The sequence below is a fragment of the Vulpes vulpes genome, chromosome 1 (assembly GCF_048418805.1).
Source record: "Vulpes vulpes isolate BD-2025 chromosome 1, VulVul3, whole genome shotgun sequence".
Lineage (NCBI taxonomy): Eukaryota > Metazoa > Chordata > Mammalia > Carnivora > Canidae > Vulpes > Vulpes vulpes.
Genome location: NC_132780.1, coordinates 187,559,435 through 187,574,161, shown reverse-complemented (window position 1 = coordinate 187,574,161; position 14,727 = coordinate 187,559,435). Strand labels below are relative to the sequence as shown.

Below are 14,727 nucleotides of genomic sequence, written 5' to 3'. Positions count from 1 at the left end.
TACTACCCCTGCTCCAGAAAAATATAGAGGCTAAGAGGACGACTGGCTCCCTGGTGGTCGAGCCAGGAGAGTGCTGTCGGTTTAGGACCAGCCTTTATTCCTAAAGCTTCCTAGGGCAGGGAATGTAAGCCAAGGAAAAAAAGAGCTAGAGTGGATTCATCTTGGGTTCTGTCCAAAAAAGCCATCTGGAGGAGTAAAGCGTTCCTCTCAAAAAGGAAGTGTAGATGCACTTCAGGCTTCCCAGGACCTGAACAAGGAAAGATGCATCAGCTAATGAATTGCCAGAGTTGGAAAGATCTAATTGGGAACCTTCAAGGAGTCCTCAGAGGTGTCTCCAAAGAGAGAGATTCTGTTTTAATCATTTACCAGATCTGCAAGAGGTTCCTGCCTTTAGATCCAGGGAAGGAAACCACTAGGGTTTGCAGTGAAGTAAGAAATGTCCAATATCTCTTGACTTTCTGTCATTCTCTCACCTCCTAAGGGCTGTATGTGGCCTTGGAAACATTAGCAGTATGTTGTCATGAAATGCAAAAAGAAGAGAGGAGGCCCAATCCACTTTTTCAGTTCAGGCTTTCAGCTCTAAGGAGGCTTAAGCTATTGCAAGAATTAATACTAAATCCAATTATGAATTTTCATTATTACACAGTAACAAATAGTCTAGTATTAAACAGTCTAATTACTGAATTATAATGGTGTCTGTGACCTAAAATGGCAATGGAGAGATATATTATGTAAAGTCAACAATAACAACAACAATAAATCCATAGATCCTGCCAGAGTTTTGAGCCAGGAATAGGTACCCTACCCAATAAAATTTAAAGGAATGGTGAGAAAAAAAAAATTCATTTTAGTTATGTGAAAAGCTGTACTTCAATACAGAGATCAAATTAAAATTTTAGTAAATATTGTTCTTACTTAAAATACTGTTCTTTAAGTTTGTAATTCCTGGCAAGTTGAGTTGGTTCATTTAGGTTAAAAGATGGCTAAACAGAAATAGAATTTTGGGACTGATGTCAGCTGTGGGCAGTAGTAAATACTGTTCATGTCTGTGGGAGGTGGTCTCAACATACAAGCTTGGTACTGTTAGGATATAGTCATCTACTTCCAGGATCTTACATTATGAGACAATATTATACCATTTTTGCATTTATAAAAGGAAACACTTTAATTAGTGCTACACACACAATGAAAAAGTGTTGCTTAATCTTGTTTTGCTGATATATGTATTTATAATTTCTTGCTGTGTCTTTGTGAAAGCTTAAAACGAAAAATTCTCCCACGGAGCCCATATGTCAGAGTTTATTTTTTAAAAATTCACATTAGTGGTTGTTAAGTAACTAGGCCTGTTCAGAGTTGTGTAAATCTGAGACTTTACGTTCAGGTTAGGAAAATTTTCCTTTTTGTTTATTAATTTAACCCAGATACACACATTTTAAATGTGGTATTGGTGAAATCAATATCACACTTTTTAAAAAGATTTTACTTATTTATTCATGAGAGACACACACAGAGAGAGAGAGAGGCAGAGACATAGGCAGAGGGAGAAGCAGGCTACATGCTGGGAGCCCGATGTGGGACTCGATCCCAGGTCTCCAGGATGACGCCCTGGGCTAAAGGTGGTGCTAAACCGCTGAGCCACCCGGGGATCCCCCAACATCACATTTTTAAGGAAGAACTTATTTGTAAGCAACTCTGAATATATGAATATATATCTTAAGTACCAACATACTAAAAATAATTTTTTCTCTTTTTCTTTCTTCTGCATAATAACAAAATAAACACTAACAAGAGCTGTAACCAAAATGAGTCCCTTCTCCTAGTTTAGAAAACATGATAACCCTAGACCATAAGCCATTTAATATAGAAGAGAATAAGGTAACCCTGGACTACTTTGTCATTAGATCTTATGGCATTAAGTCCTTAAGAAATTTCACATCTTGCCAAAAGATGGCGCTCCTGGATCCAGCAAAGAAACTGAAAAGTCCCAGAGAAGATAAAAGCACTTTTTCAGATACTGAGAAACTGTCCATTATCAAGTGGCAAGAGCCTTTCGATAGCAAAAAAAAGCTCAGCTTTAGAGGATGTGCCGAATTGCCTTCAGACATTGTCTTCCAGACAGATTGTCAACCTCTTAAGTCTCCTTTCCTTACTATGAAATCTACATAATAAAAATGAGAATAATTAACGCTTGTAGAGTTCCAGGAAGAAATGCTTAAAACAATGCTTGGCAGGGATCCCTGGGTGGCGCAGCGGTTTGGCGCCTGCCTTTGGCCCAGGGCGCGATCCTGGAGACCCGGGATCGAATCCCACGTCAGGCTCCCGGTGCAGGGAGCCTGCTTCTTCCTCTGCCTGTGTCTCTGCCTCTCTCTCTCTCTCTCTGTGACTATCATAAATAAATTAAAAAAAAAAAAAAAAAAAAAAAAACAATGCTTGGCAAATAGCGAGATAGGGGAGCAGCGAAAGCTAGCTATTATTTGTTAAAAGCCAACAGTGTTTGTCTTGTTTGCTACTCTGCTGACTTATATATAGTAGGTTCTCTCTCTCTATAGATAGATAGATAGATAGATAGATAGATAGATAGATAGATAGATATGTATATATACATATATATTACTTGAATATGTTGACCTTACACAGAAAACAGCCAGTTATTTTATCAGCAATGTATTTATTCAGTAATAGTAGAGGAATTGCTATTTGGACACGCAAGCTATGGCAAGCTACTGGCAAGTCCACAGATCAAATGAGAGAAACATTATAAAGAAAAAGGAAGAAGTTGGGGGTTGGGGAACTGCTGTGAATGAAAATTCACTGGAGAAAAGCGAGAGTCCAGGGTCCTGATGATTTCCCATTGGCTGAGTTGTGATATTTTCTTATTGGCTGCACTTGTGGTTGAGTCTGGAGAAATTCTTCTTCCTGCTGGTTTCTTTCCTGTTAGGGATGCAAGATATCTCTCCTTTTGAGTCTGCAAGTGACAAGGAGTCCTAGGGCATGAAAGCTCCCCCTTTGTCTCTTTTTTTTTTTTTTTAATTTTTATTTATTTATGATAGTCCCAGAGAGAGAGAGAGAGGCAGAGACACAGGCAGAGGGAGAAGCAGGCTCCATGCACCGGGAGCCTGACGTGGGACTCGATCCCGGGTCTCCAGGATGGCGCCCTGGGCCAAAGGCAGGCGCCAAACCGCTGCGCCACCCAGGGATCCCCCCCCTTTGTCTCTTGACTCCATTTCAAATGAGGTTTCCTTCACTCAGTTTCAGAAGTGAATGGATGAATGAACCTTCACATCAACGTATAGAGTTAGCTAAAGGTAGCTTTCATTCTGAACCTCTTGAACCTATGAAGTCAGAATCTTATGCCTGACTTAACCTTGCTCTTCCTGACCAATGACTATAATAACCACCTGTATGATCTGTGATTTGATTGACTTCAAGCATATCAGTCCTGCTTAAGCTGTCAAGGTAGAATTTCCATCTCCAGCCTATTTTGTCATTTAAGTCCTATATCCCTACTATATCTTACAAAGAACAACAGAAAAATTACACTTCATATCTAAATTAGGAAGAGCTAAACCTATCAAAATTCAATTAAAAATTATTTTAAAGAGAAACGACATTAATAAGTGGCACCTTAACATTTAAATCTTATAATTTCATTTTAAACTATAATGGTATTATTTCTTCAGGGATGACTCCTTAACACATTCATGTAAAGAAAGAATGTTCAAAATATAGGGGCAATTTTTAACAACTTCAGTGTTCCTTATGGAGGTCTTTATTTTTTTAAGATTTATTTATTTATTCATGAAAGACGCAGAGTGAGAGAGAGAGGCAGAGACACAGGTAGAGGGAGAAGCAGGATCCACGCAGGGAGCCCAATGCGGGACTCGATCCTGGATCCTGGGGTCATGACCTGAACGGAAGACAGGCACCCAACCGCTGAGCCACCCAGGCATCCCTCTTTTTTTTTTTTTAATATTTTATTTATTTATTCATGAGAGACACAGAAAGAGAGAAGCAGAGATATAGGCAGAGGGAGAAGCAGGCTCCATGCAGGGAGCCCAATGTGGGACCGAATTCTAGGACTCCAGGATCATGCCCTGAGTTGAAGGTAGACAAGCTTAACCGCTGAGCCACCCAGGTGTCTCCCTTATGGAGGTCTTAGTAGTTTACATTCTTTCTTAGGGAAGTCTTACACATTTACCCAATCCCCAAAATCACTGAACTGTTACTATACAGCTTCGTTTTTCCTTCACTGTCATTGCTGGCATTATAATCTACTGAAAAACTTTCAATTTTATTTCCTAGCTGTGGTCCAACTTAAAAAAGAATGCATTAAAAGTCAGTAAGCCTGGTAAAATCTTCCTATTTATATACACTGGGCAGTTAAAGGAAAAAGAAAATGTTTGTTATCCCATGCCAATCTTAATTTTCTTTGTGAGATGCTTCATAATCATTCAGAAGGTTTTAAAATATAAACTTACAAAATCAGTAGTTGAGAAACACCTTTTTAAAAAAATGATTTAATTGCAGGGATTGAAAACAACGAATTCTCCAATGAGAAAAGTGAAAATTTAGGTGGGGTATAGTAAAGAACTAGAGCCTGCCCAAAGAGAAGGCCTCGTCTTTGCCTTCAGCCTTTTAAGATGTGGTTATCTGAGGGTTTTGGTTCATACTTAGTCTAACAATGTGATTTAGGTTGGGGACTGGCAACACCTATATAGTCTTAGGTTGGGTATTGGTCAGTGGAAAAGACCAACAATATGACTTTGGGTGGGGGCTTTGGGTCACATAGTATCAGTAAACCTGGAAACTGAGATTTACCATGTGGGCAATCAATCGATCAATTATGCCTACATGACAAAACCCCTTAAAAATTTTTGGACACCAAGCTTAGGTGAGCCTTCCTAATTCATGGTACTCTATGCATACTGTTACACACTGATGCTAGAACATTAATGTGTCCTGACTTCATGGCTAAAGATGACTGAATCTCTGCGTTTGAAAGTCTTTTAAACTGTTTTACGTGTGCCTTCCTTTAATCTTAATCTGTATCTTTTCCTTTTAATAAGCCATAACCATGAGAATAATAGCTTTTAGTGAGTTTTATGAGTCTTTCTGAAAATTACTGAAACTGAATTTGGGAGAACCACTCCACCTTCACCCCCTCCCTCTTGCAAACTTGCAGTAAGTATCAGAAATGAGGGTGGTTTTGTACCTCTAACTTTGTAACTGGCCTAAACTTCTCATAGGGCATTTTCAGGTTTGTTAGAGAAGAAAGGTAACAGCAGGTTAACTTGACCATCACTCTGGAAGTATCAAGCTGTACTACAATGGTACAGGATGGAAGTTGTCCTGACCTTGCCTACTTTTAAAATGAACACAATCTCTCTTTGAAACTAAAGATCATTAACACCTGTAATGCATATTATTATATAATAAACACCTTTTTACAAACTTTGGTGAGATTTTCCCGTAAGAAAAGATTTTTAAAACAGGTTGAAAAACAACCCTTTGAGGTATCAACAAGCCTCATAAATTAAGGCCAGGGTGGCAACAACATGAAAGAATGCTGAGTGACATACTATGTGATTTCATTTATATGAATTTCAAAACCAAGAATAGTAATCTTTGTTGATAGAAGTCAGAATAGTGGCAACTTTAGGATGGCTAGGGTAGGGAAGGGAGATTTAAATGCTGACTTGGAGGGTTATAAGGGAGTGTTAAGGAGTGTTGGAAATATTCTCTATCTTGATTTGGTACTAGTCACATGAGGTGGATACAGTACTATCCTATCCATTTAAGATATATACTTTAGTCCACCTCAATTTTGAAAAAAAAGCTATACCTTAATTAAAAACTTAAGTCCTTCACCACGTAATAAAGGAAACACTGAGTATTAAAGGAAAAGTATATTTAATTGACAAACACTTGGTATCTACTAAGTCAAGCTAGTACTTATGGATACAGCCTAGAGCAAAAAAACAGAAACAAAACCTGTTTATAGACTACTGAGTCAGCCATTCTTAGGCTACTACTAGCAACAGTATGGACTTGTAAAATTCAACATGGTTTTATTCTCTAGAATCAAACTTACAAAGATGCCTTTTATGATTTTGCATACAAAAGGCTTATAAATAAATCCTACCTATTCTTATATGCCCAGCTTGATACTCACTTTTTTTTTTTGCAAAGGTTTTTAATCTCCTGAGGCCAACAGTGGCCTATCTTTACTTTGGATTCCTTTTGTACTCATAAAGTATCACACAACTCAGCACTTAATAGTTCTTGAATAGTCTTGTGTTAAATTTCTCTCCTTTTCAAACTATAAGTTCCTCTAAGTTCCTTGAGAATCGAGATTATATCATACTTTTCTTTGGAAAGTTCACAATGCTTAACAAAGTGTGGGTTATGTGATACATGTTTAATTACTTGTGGGTAGAATGAATAGAAACTTCATTTTGACCATATTAAAAATGCTTAAGAATAGTTTAAACTTCAGGAAAATTTAGTCCTTAAAATAATTAATATCCATTATTATACATTGTGATTTTTTACTAGCTCAATTTTTATGTGCATAAAAGAGATAAAAGTTAGTCTTGATATTCTATTCTGTTTCCCATGGCTCTCAGTTCTGATAAGAAGTGAAGAGGGGCTATCCTTATCTGTTTAATACAATATATTTGCTTTAATTAAGAAGGAAAAGGATTGTGGGTGAAACACTTGTCTCCCAATATGTCTTTATCTCTCATGGTAACAGAACTCCTTAATTTTAACTGAATATATAGTTGCCTAAAATAAAAACTACAATTCCCAGCTGCCCTTGAAACTAAGTGCGGCCATGTGACTAAATGATGGGTGTACTTTCAGTTCAGGTTCCCAAAATAGGTCTCTCTGCTACTCCTCTTCTTTAGACTGCTACTTGGAATATAGTCTTGGTTGCAAGTCATCTCATATTATTAGAGGAGAACAATACCCTAGAAATTATAGAATAAGAAGAAGGGACCTCGGTCTCTGAATGACTAAATCCTAAATACAACCACACTGTTCCAAGATGACTGTTGGGGAGGTGACTGAAAAGACATGACTGCTGGTTGACCCATGAGCTGAACCCCAGGCAATCAAAGGCACCCCTCCCTGTCCCCTGTCTTTGAAATATGAGTTCTGCTTGCCTTCTTGCTCCCAGAAGCTGCCCTGAGGACATAGCCTTGAGATAATGATGTGGTGCTGAGACTAGTTAGACAGTATAAGTATAGCAGTATATATACTTGACTGAACCTAGTTAAGGCACTTTTTACACACTTTTTAAGATTTGACAGGTGGGTGTAGGGATCCACGTGTCTTGTACCCTAAAATAAGCTTTGTATGTAAGTCTCCTTTAGTTATTAAAACTGACACTTACCAACCTGGAGTGGCCTTCCTCTTTCTTTTGTCTCTTTCTGCTCTCCAAATACAGGGACCAGCTTCAGATTATATTGGGGATACTCCCAAGGAGCTTGTAAACCAAAGATTACTTACCTATCTTGTTTTGTGAGAGGAAAACTCTATTGCTACTGTCATTTTGGGTCTCATACAGTCTAAACAATTCCCTAACTTATCTGTTAGGGGAATCACAGCATGGCAACAGTTGGCAAGGAAAGATTCTTCCATTCCCACACAGTGCTTTAGGTAATAAATATGTTTCAGCCTCAAACTTTGGGTGGGTGATTTATTTGCATTAGAAAGGCAAACCTAGGGGATCTCTGGGTGACTCAGCGATTTAGCACCTGCCTTCAGCCCAGGGCATAACCCTGGAGTCCCAGGATCGAGTTCTGCATCAGGCTCCCTGCATGGAGCCTGCTTCTCCCTCTGCCTGTGTCTCTCCCTCTCTCTCTCTCTCTCTCTCTCTCAGTACAGGCAAAAGGAGAAGCAAGCTCCTTGCAGGGAGCCCAATGCAGGACTCGATCCCAGACTCTGAACCAGGCCCTGAACCAAAGGCAGACGCTCAACTGCTGAGCTACCCAGGCATCCCATATTTAACTCATCTCTTACAGGGTCTTTCCTTCTATCAATATCTTGTAAGTTTGCTTGTTTTTCTATCTTAAAAACACACATAGACAAAAGTCTTTCTCTGGACCCTAAAATCTCCTCCATTGCTCCTCTTTTCATGCATTTATTAGACAAAAATGATTCTTATCCCTGTCTCCATTTTCTCTCCTCTCATTTATTCTCTTAATTTGCCATCTGATTTCCATCTCTATCAAGTTGCTATAATTGCTTTATATTCATCAATTATATAAATCTCCAAAGACATTAACTTAGTCTCTGTTCTCCTTGACTTTGAGCAGGAATTAACCTTGTTGATGACTTTTTTAAAAAATGATTTTATATATCTTTACTAATCTCTTTCCTCTTTGGCCACCCTTTCTTTCTCCTTTGCTAGCTCCCTTTCCTCCTCTGAATCACAAGGGTAGTGCACCTGAATTGTTTTGATCTTTTTCCTAATGATATTATTTTTTCTGAATTTTCTTTAAGACTACCCCTCTCCACATTTTATCCTTACATTAGATTTAGTATAGCTTTCACTTTAAAAAAAAACTCCCTATCTTACCATTTATTCTATTGAATTTTGCATTTCCGCCCATATGACCTTGTTCCTTGAACTCTTCCTCCTCCCATATATACTGCTTCCTCTCTAGACCTGCTGCACAGCCCTTTCTGGGAATGTTTTTTAGCTTCTAAGATTGGTACACCTTTTCCAGAATTCCATTTTTCCTCTTAGTTTTCAGCCTTATTTTGCTGGAATTTTTCGCTGGAGTTTCTATCCTTAGTTTGCTGAGGTAAAGATCACATGGGAGGAAAATGTTCTGCAGTTCTACATCCTTGATGATCTAAAAATAACTTTATTTTGCTCTTAGTTAATTGCTCTTTAGTTAATTGCTAAATTGAATGAGTATAGACTTTTAGATTGAAAGATATCTACCATTCAAATATTGAAAATATTCTATCATTGTCTTCTAGTATCCAGTGCTGTTGATAGGTCTGATTTTTTTTTTTTTTTCTTAAGAGATGGAAAGAGCCAGAGTGCAGGGGAGCAGGGAGGACCATAGGGAGAAGGAGAGAGAGAATCTCAGGCAGGCTCCTGACCCAGAGTGGAGCCCAATGTGGGGCTCAATCACACAACCCTGAGATCATGAACCTGAGCTGAAATCAAGAGTCAGATACTTAACTGACTCAGCCACTCAGGTGCCCCAATTGGTCTGAATTTTATTCTTTCATTGATAATGTATTTTTTGTGCTTAGAAACTTGGGGGATTTATTATCATTAATATTATTGACTTTTATTATTCCTAGTTTTTATTCTTGGTTTTACATGATAATATCTCCAAGTATGGATGTTTTTTTCACCTATTTTCTGGTACCCAGTAGTCTACTCAATCTGAAAACTTGTTTCCTTCTACATTCCAAAAAGACCTCTTATAATTAAAACATTTTTTTCTCGCTTTTCTTTTTCTAAATCTCTTTCTTTTCTAGCAGTTGAATGTTAGTCTATTGGATTGGCTATCCATGACTCTTATCTTTTCTCATATTTTCTGTTCATTTCTTTGTATGCTTGTTCTAGACTTTTTCAATTTTATTGCCAGTATTTTCCCTTGAATTTTTCATTTAAGTAACTGTTTTTTGTGTCTCAGAACTCTATTTCATCCTATGCTTGCTTCTTTTTCAGAGTACCTTGTATGTAGCTTATAGATATAATATATTCTGAATACTGAAATATATAAATTGGAGTGATTTTTAAAAATGTTCTTTTTCATTTTATAAATTATATCTGTTTCCTTTAGTATCTTTTTCTGTTTTTCTTAGTCTTTATCTTTCATAATGGCGATTTTCCTGATTTTTTATTGTATGTTTATACATACACATACACACATGGAAATACGTTTATGTAAACATGTATTATACTATATATAACATTTTATATAAAAATATTTTATTTACACATTACCTATAATATATAAAATATATAATATATAAATACATATATGTCCATAAATATATATTTGACAAAATATATATTTATGCTTATAATCTTAAAATACATTAAATTTAAAAATTAAAAATATAAAAAAATATAAACTGGTCATTGATAATGGTTTTCCTTTGCTTTCAATAAGTAGGATGTCTTCCACTTTTCTCTCCTATATAGGAATTGTGAACAAGTAGCTGGGTTTGGTACTGTAGGACCAGGAATGCTAAATATCAGGTTTTACTTTAAGATGAGTAGGCAAGCAACTAGTTCTCTGGATACTGGCCCTGAGTACCAGAATGAGAATGGCATTTCTCTTTCTTGTCAACATAAAAGCTTTCATTTCCTCTCTACTATTTACATAATTCATTTCAAGAAGACTTTAGGGGTCATTTTTGGTTTCTATGTTTGGTGGCAGGTGTCTTTGTCTACAAATGAAGAAGGAAATATGTGTGGTGCCTGAGTCAAGTGTAACATATTTCGAATGTTATCCCTATTTTCAGCCCTTATTCTCACTTCTGCTCTCTGCCATGCCTCAACCAACTCTTTTATAACTACTTCACTGTATTTTTTGGCAACGGTTTTGGGTGTTATTCCAGAGAATATGGTCTCTTTCTCTACTATTAGCTTTGTTTCTCGGGAAATTACTGAAGTTTCATTTTTCTTTTCTCTGTTGATCATACTTCTCTCCATATAACACATACTATCTTTACTCTTTTCTTTATTCCTCAATGTTTCTAATTCTAAATTTTCATTTCAGCAGTGTATAGGAAAGAACATTAGGCAAATTACATGCCTAGTCCACGGATCTTGAACAGTAAGCCAAGAATAACTCTATAGATATTATAAGCATATATTTTGCCACTTGGATAAAACTTATTGCAGAATTCCCCATAGCTGACTATTCCTTGGCCACATGATCACCTCTACAAAATTCTTATTCAAAGGGAAATAGAATTACTTCCAGGGTAAAGGGAAGAGCTCACATTTCTTTAGCTGTTTGGTAGTCTAGCAAATTCATTTTATTAATTAAGAAAGAGGAGGAAAATGGTGATTGGGTAGGCAACCACAGTGGCCATCATAATTTTTTTCTCCATATAATCATCATTTCTTAAAAGGACTAGGGAAGCTCATTTTAGAACTGAGCATCCCTCAGAGGTTAAGTGTCAGCTACAGGTAAGACACTGCAGTGGGGTCCAGCAAAGATGGAATTTTAAGACCCAATGTTGTAAGCTGGAGTATGCAAAATGAAGGGGGGAACAACGGACTGAAAATAGGTAAAACCGAAAAGGTCCAGAAGGCGAGGCTGTGGGACACTGGTGAGCTGTGCAGACCTAGTGGACACATATACTGTGATATACTAAGAGGCTACTGGGCTGCAAATGAGTCAGGAGCATATCAACCCATTCTGACAACCCAAGAGGTGATATGGCTGAGAATGAAAGGCTAGAATGCTAACAATGACAGAACATAGAGATGAAAAGAAACAAAGACATGGAAGATTTTGTTGAGCCAATGAAAACATGTTGGAAGCACTTTCACCTTGAGATTTTCTGTTTTTGAGACAATTTTGAAGAAATTAAGACACTATTAGTCAAATGATCTAGTTACATACACACACGTATATAATTTTACATATACGGATTTCATATTGTGCATGTATTATTTTGCAAACTATTTACTCAGTTGTACTCTTTGATATATTTCTGTATCAAGCAACATAGATTCATATCATACTTTTTTAATACCTATAAAGCATTCTACTTTGGAGATGTGCTGTACAATAATCCCCCTTTGTTTGTGGGGGATACACCCAAGACTGCCCCAGTGGATGCCTGAAACCAATGCTAGTACCAAACCCTGTATACACTGTTTTTTTCTTACATATGCATAGTTATGACAAAGTTTAGTTTATAAATTAGGCACAGTAAGAGATTAACAACAATGACTAATAACAAAATAGAATAATTACAATAAAATATAATAAAAGTTATGTGAATGTGGTCTCTTTCTCTAAATATCTTATTCTAGTGTACTCACCCTTCTTTTGATGTGAGATGATAAAATGCCTAGTGATGAGATGAAGTGAAGTGAATGACACAGGCATTGTGACATAGCATTAGGCCAGTATTGACCCCTTGATGATTTATCAGAAGAAGGATCATCCGCTTCCAGATTGTGGTTGACCTCATGTAACTGAAACAGCAGAAAGGGAAACCCTGGATAAGGGGCAAGACTACTATCATCAATTTAAATCAATCCTCTATTAATAATACCTTTTTAAGTAGGAGTTTTAGTTGGTTGCCCAACCACCCATTAATTTCAACCCATGCTAATCAATATTGCCAAGAGATTCATACAATCCCAATTTCTAATGGTCAGATCCTGATTGCCTACAGTACTAAACTTCTTAAATTAAGAATCGAGTCTTCTTACATATTAGTTTCTAATTTTAACTTTATCGTCACTACCTTCCAATAAGCACCTTCTATTGTAGACAAACAGGTTATTCATTATAATGGAGTGCATCTGCAATCTTGTTTCCTTGTATCTGCTCATGGCACTTTCTGGACGGGTTTCTTTCTCTTCATTAGGAATCCTGTCATCAGACTCTTCCCACTAATATTTCCGAAAACCATCCAGAGATTACAAAGAGGACAAAGATAGTTCTTAGAGTTCAGTGAAGTGTATTTCCCTCTAGGTCAGGACTGTCCAATAGAAATAAGATGCAAGCCACCTATGTAATTTAAAACTTTCAAGTAGCCACATTAAAAAAATAAACAGGTAAAATTACTTTTAATATATTGACACAAATGTTAACACTTCAATATGTACTCAGTATACTAATTAAGATATTTTACTTTTTTGGCACAAAGTTTCAAAATCTGGTGTATAATTTGCACTTACTGCATGTCTCCATTTGAATCTACCATATTTCAAGGGTAAAGAACCGCATTTGGTTAGTTACCAAATGCAGCTAGGCAGGGCTCATTTGCAGTTTCCTTCTTCCTCAAGTCTCTGGAACTGTGATGATCTGTGATAATCTGTTATGTGACTTCCTAGCACTTATTGTTAGTAACTCTCATTATCAGGTGGCTTCCTCTCATTATTTATCTTTTAATACGTTTGTCTTGCCTCACAAGTTAACCTGTAATTTTTTTTTTTTTTAGTCTAGGACTGATCCAACCTCAAAGTTGGGAATAACTAATAAAACCATGAACTAATTCTTTTGATGTATGGTTCCCCTGCAGCTAGTGCCTACCAAGTAAGCTTTCATGGGCAGCCCCGGGTGGCTCAGCGGTTTAGCGCCGCCTTCAGTCTCGGGCGTGATCCTGGAGACCCTGGATTGAGTCCCACGTCGGGCTCCCTGCATGGAGCCTGCTTCTCCCTCGGACTGTGTCTCTGCCGCCCTCCTCTCTCTGTGTTTCTCATAAATAAATAAAACCTTAAAAAATTAAATAAGGTCAAATCCAGTGAATGAGGCATCCATACATCCTGAGTCAGACAACTTCTCTGACTAGCGCTGGAAGAATATTTTCTTTTCAGGATCTGAAATCTGTTTCTCTCAAAACTGCATTTCTTGCGATCACATGAAACAAATCTAAAGTCACAGGACCAGTCTTTATTTGGAGACGTTCCAGTAGCTTTCTCTCTTCCGTGAAAATCCTCCCAAGTTCAATCAGTACTTTTTTTATGCATTACCTTTTGGGGTCCTCTTCATCATCTGCTCCCCTCTGAAATAATTCCAGCCTCTCTGAGTTTGTAATAAAGTGCTCAATCTAAGGGCACCTGGGAGGCTCAGCGGGTGAGCGTCTACCTTTGGCCCAGGGTGTGATCCAGGGTCCTGGGATCAAGTCCCACATGAAGCTTCCCACGTGGAGCCTGCTTCTCCCTCTGCCTTAGGTCTCTGCTTCTCAATCTGTGTCTCTCATGAATAAATAAGTAAAACCTTAAAAAATATGAATTAAAAAAAAAACTAAAGTGCTCTATCTAAAACACCGAACTCCAGTTATGGTTTGGCCAATGAAAAGCATAACTGGATCACCACTGACTGCCTTTCTATAAAACACAGTTCCACTAGGCATCCAGACACATTCCTTATGAGGAAGGGGATGGAAGAGGAGGGAGCCACGACCGTCAGTCGGGTCATGCCATCTTTGCATGCCCGATGTTGAGTCTAGAACTCGTGTATACACGTTCACAAGGGAGTCCTTGAGGTTTGTTATTATTATTATTTTTAAAACATCGTCTACCTGTCTTTTCAAAGGAGCCAGAGAATCTTCAGGTATTTTGTTTTCGGTGGGGACCGTCCGACCCAAGCACCTGCTGACAGAGAAAACCTGAAGAGAACTGAGCTGAGAACTGAGAGCTCAGGGCAAGCGGACGGGAGACCAGGGAGCTAACTGCATCACGGGTCCAGGAGCCAGGCGCTCCGGCCGGCCATGAGGATCACGGTGACCCGGTCCCTCACGCTCCCTACTTCGCTTCTCCCCTTCACCTTTCACAGGAATCGTTCGCTGTCTCCACCTCAGGGAGAAGATCGGAGAATAAGACGCAGTCAACTCAGGTAAGAGCAGGGAGGGTTCTTCGGGCGGTGACGAGAGGCGGCAGCGCCACGCGGTACCTGACGGCCGAGTCCCAGGAGCGCGCGCGCGCCCGCCGGCTCCTCTCGGCGGCTCTACGGGCGGGGGGGGAGGGGCGGCGCCGCGCGCGGGGCGGGGCCGAGG

The 14,727-nt window shown here is 38.3% G+C and overlaps 1 long non-coding RNA gene across 2 annotated transcripts; it reads right to left on the bottom strand.

Annotated features, from left to right (window-relative positions):
- Positions 1-2,651: 2,651 nt before the first annotated feature.
- LOC112923184 (uncharacterized) lies at positions 2,652-14,679 on the bottom strand. 2 transcript variants are annotated; one of them, XR_011997267.1, is made up of 5 exons: positions 14,499-14,679; positions 14,254-14,323; positions 13,263-13,445; positions 12,041-12,196; positions 2,652-2,931 (listed from the first exon to the last, which is right to left on the bottom strand). It is a non-coding gene; the product is annotated as an uncharacterized lncRNA (long non-coding RNA). The 2 variants fall into 2 exon arrangements; XR_011997265.1 differs by lacking the exons at positions 14,254-14,323; positions 14,499-14,679 and having other exon boundaries at positions 13,263-13,625.
- Positions 14,680-14,727: the final 48 nt, after the last annotated feature.